The sequence below is a fragment of the Gekko japonicus genome, unplaced genomic scaffold (assembly GCF_001447785.1).
Source record: "Gekko japonicus isolate JY-2015 unplaced genomic scaffold, Gekko_japonicus_V1.1 scaffold226, whole genome shotgun sequence".
Taxonomy (NCBI): domain Eukaryota; kingdom Metazoa; phylum Chordata; class Lepidosauria; order Squamata; family Gekkonidae; genus Gekko; species Gekko japonicus.
Window position 1 is genome coordinate 850524 of NW_015169178.1, and position 4411 is coordinate 854934.

General features: G+C 51.6%; 1 protein-coding gene across 5 annotated transcripts in view; it reads right to left on the reverse strand.

The window, feature by feature from the left end:
• Positions 1-4411, reverse strand: part of CELF3 (CUGBP, Elav-like family member 3) — a 127502-nt gene that overhangs the window by 39024 nt on the left and 84067 nt on the right. The gene's annotated exons all lie outside the window — the stretch shown is intronic.

Below are 4411 nucleotides of genomic sequence, written 5' to 3' on the forward strand. Positions count from 1 at the left end.
AAGGAAGGAAGGAAGGAAGGAAGGAAGGAAGAAAAGGCAGGCAGGCAGGCAGGCAGGCAGGCAGGCAGGCAGGCAGGCAGGAAGGAAGGAAGGAAGGAAGGAAGGAAGGAAGGAAGGAAGGAAGGAAGGAAGGAAAAGCATGCCTTCCCTTCGTTTCCCCAGCTGCCCTGCCGGGAGCCGCACAATATGTGTGAAAGAGCCGCATGTGGCTCCCGAGCCACAGTTTGGCCACCCGTGGTCCAGGGGAACTGTAGAGCCGCCAACTTTGAGTTGGGAGATTCTGGGGGATCTGAAGGTGGAGCCTGGGGAAGGCGGGGTTTGTGGAGGGGAGGGGGCCTCAGCAGTGTATAAATGCCATAGACTCCACCTCCCAAAGCAGCCATTTTCTCCAGGGGACCTGATCTCTGTTGCCTGGAGATCAGTTGAGGGTGGAACCCGGAAAAGGGAAAGTTTGGGGAGGGAAGGGAATGTAGCACGGTATAATGCCACAGAGCCTACCCTGCAAAGAAGAGAAGAAGAAAAGAGATTGGATTTATACCCCGCCCTTCACTCGGAGTCTCAGAGCGGCTTACAGACTCCTTCCCCTTCCCCTCGTCACAACAGACACCCTGTGAGGTGGGTGGGGCTGAGAGTGCTCTTTCAAGAACTGCCCTTTCAAGGACAGCTCTTGTCAGAACTACGGCTTGCCCAAGGTCATCCAGCAGCTGCAAGTGGAGGAGTGGGGAATCAAACCCGGTTCTCCCAGATTAGAGTCCGCGCACTTCACCACGACACCAAACTGGCAAAGCAGTAGAGGGTTGCTAACTCCAGGTTCAGAAACACCCGAGAATCTGAAGGTGGAGCATGAGAGAGCGAGGTTTAGCGAGGGGATGGACCTATTGGCTTAAATGTAAAAAAATATCATCTGTCATGGAAGCACAGCCTTTTCACAGTATTCCTGATTCTCCACGTTTCCAGGTTAAGGGGGGAATGCTGTTCAGACAAATGACAAAGCTGCCCTGACTCCGACGGTCACAAGAGATAGAAATTTTACGTACAAAAACAGAAGCACGTCTCACGTGACGTTATCTATGTAGGGACATTTAACTTGCGGTGAGCGGATCGACCTCAAGAAGGTTAACTTGCTACGGCTCCAAGCCCCGGGTAAGAAAGACGTGACACTGGTTGGGGATCGATTGATTCAATTGCCAATAATCTGATTATTTGATTTCAGAGTTCACATGTCTGTACAGTTATGTCTTCACAGACTTTTATTATTAAACGCCTTAGAGTTCAATGTGCTTTTCCTGTATGTCAAAGTGTGCCTTTAAGCTGATGCTAGCAGACAAGAAGGGCTTATCTTTTCGTCATCGAAGTTTTTTGGCTGGAAGAGCTGCTTCAGCCGTCAGAGAGGAGGAGGAGAAGAGAGGTCCTATGGAAGATGAAAAACAGACGGCTAAGGAAGGCTGAAAGAGTTGGGTCTGTTTAGCCTGGGAAAGAGAAGGCTTAGAGGGGACACGATTGCCGTCTTCAAGTATCTGAAGGGCTGTCATGTAGAAGATGGAGCGGATCTGTTCTCTCTCGCTCCGGATTGCAAGACTAGATTGAATGGGTGGGAATGACAAGGGTGTCAATACCGGCTGAATATCAGGAGAAACTTCCTAACTGTAAGAGTGGTTGAGCAGTGGAACAGACTGCCTCAGGAGGTGGCGGGTGCTCCTTTGCTGGACGTTTTCGAGCGGAGGCTGGACGACCATCTTTCGGACATGTTGTAGGTATGTAGGGCTATCTTTCAGCTATGCTCCTGCAGAGTGCAGGGAATTGGACTAGATGACCTGCAAGGTCCCTTCCAACGCTAACATTCTATGATTCTAAGAAGAGATTGGATTTATACCCTGCCCTTCACTACCCAAAGGAGTCTCAGAGTGGCTTACAAACTCCTTCCCCTTCCCCTCCCCACAACAGACACCCTGGGAGGTAGGTGGGGCTGAGAGAGCTCTTGACAGAACTGCCCTTGAGAGAGCAGCTGTGCTAGAACTATGGCTTGCCGAAGGTCATCCAGCAGCTGCAAGTGGAGGAGTGGGGAATCAAACCCGGTTCTCCCAGATCAGAGTCCGCACACTTCACCACTACACCAAACTGGCCAAGGACCTTGGTATAATACCCAACAGGACCTTGGTATAATGCCATGCAGTTGACCCCCTAAAGTTGCCATTTTCTCTAGGAGAAATGCAATAAAGGGTGTTTTTTTTTACAAATAATAACTAAATAAGTTATTCACGTCATCTGGAGAGCAGTTGTAATTTGGGGAGAGCTCCAGCTCTCACCTGGAGGCCGGGAACCCTAAGCAGCCACTTTGACCGATGGGAACTGATCTCTGTAGACTGCAGATTAGTTGTAACCGATGCCCCCCTCTAAGCTGTGGAGTCCTGTGAGCAAAAATCCCACTTTGTGAGCGACTGGCATTAAAGTTGCGGGCGAGCGATTTGGCTCCTGCATCAATCAGTTTGCTCCGGAGCCCTCCTTCCTGAGCGGAGACAAAAAATGTATGCGCCGGAGGCTGAAAAACTGTGAGCTAGCTCACACTCACTCAGCTTAGAGGGAACGACGGTTGTAATTCTGGGAGATCCCCAGGTCTCATCTGGGGGTTGGCAACCCCAGGCCAGGAAGCCAATAAAGTTAAAAGAGGCGCGTGGAGCAGAAGAGGGCTGATTCTCCAGATACCTGCTAGCAAGAACGTTTTGGAATGCAGCAAAGAGACTGCGGAACTCCCTCCCACAGGAGGTGCATGCGGCATCATCTTTACACGCCTCCTGTTGTAAGACGAGAACGTTTTTATTCCAGAAGGCTTTGGATGAAGCTGTTGCTTGTTTGCAGTTGTCTCCCATGGATTAGTTCCCCTGGAGGAAACGGCTGCTTTGGAGGGTGGACTCCAGTGTTCCCTCTAAGCTTGAGTTAGCGTGAGCCAGCTCACAGTTTTTTAGCCTCCGGCTCACACATTCTTGTCTCGGCTCAGGAAGGAGGGCTCCAGAGCCAACTGATTTCTGCAGGAGCCCAATCGCTCGTTCACAACTTGAATGCCGGGTAGCTCAAAATAGATTTTCTGCTCACAAGACTCTCCACAGCTCCGGGGGAGCATTGGCTGGACTCCATGGCATTATGCCCCTCTGGGGTCTCTCTCCTCCCCAGACTCCACCCTCCACGGGCACTGTCCTCAAATTTCCAGGAATTTCCAAAACTGGAGTTGGCAACCCTTCTTAGAGACATGTGACACGGTCTCCAAGGGATTTTCCATTTGGAAGGCTCTAGGCCAGTGGTGGCGAACCTATGTTCACAACTTGAATGCCGGGTAGCTCACAAAATAGAATTTCTGCTCACAAGACTCTCCACAGCTCCGGGGGAGCATTGGCTGGACTCCATGGCATTATGCCCCTCTGGGGTCTCTCTCCTCCCCAGACTCCACCCTCCACGGGCACTGTCCTCAAATTTCCAGGAATTTCCAAAACTGGAGTTGGCAACCCTTCTTAGAGACATGTGACACGGTCTCCAAGGGATTTTCCATTTGGAAGGCTCTAGGCCAGTGGTGGCGAACCTATGGCACGGGTGCCAGAGGTGGCACTCAGAGCCCTCTCTGTGGGCACGCGTGCCCTCGCCCCAGCCAGGCCCAGACCATCATTAAAGTGTCGCATTCTCCGCCAAATAATTTTAAGTAAATGAAAGCATTTGGGATTGCTTTCCTTACTTTGTTTGGATCATCTTAAATTAATGTATGGGTTGTTTTTTTAAAGTTAAACTTCAGTATTCAGGTTAAATTGCTGTGTTGGCACTTTGCGATAAATAAGTGGGTTTTGGGCACCCGGTCTCTAAAAGGTTCGCCAGCACTGCTCTAGGAGGAAGGGCAAAAGCAAGGGTGGAATTTCCCACTGTAACCCCCACCCCTCCATGAGGGGATCGGGGACCCCTGGCATCCTGTACCTTTCGCCACACCGCCTCCCTCCTTTGCCTCCGTTGCCAGGTTATCTGCAGGAGCTGGAACTAGAGACAGGAGCTCACTCCGTCATGCGGCACACTCGGGTCTCGAACTGCTGAAATACTGACCTTCTACAGCCTGCAGTTCAGTTAAATGGCCGTGTTGGCACTTTGCGATAAATAAGTGGGTTTTGGGCACCCGGTCTCTAAAAGGTTCGCCAGCACTGCTCTAGGAGGAAGGGCAAAAGCAAGGGTGGAATTTCCCACTGTAACCCCCACCCCTCCATGAGGGGATCGGGGACCCCTGGCATCCTGTACCTTTCGCCACACCGCCTCCCTCCTTTGCCTCCGTTGCCAGGTTATCTCCCGTTGCCACGGCAACCGGCGCAGCAAAGGGACCCGTTTCCCTCCCCCCCTCCCGTCCGCCACTCCTGATTTTTTTATGATTCCTATTCCCCCCTCC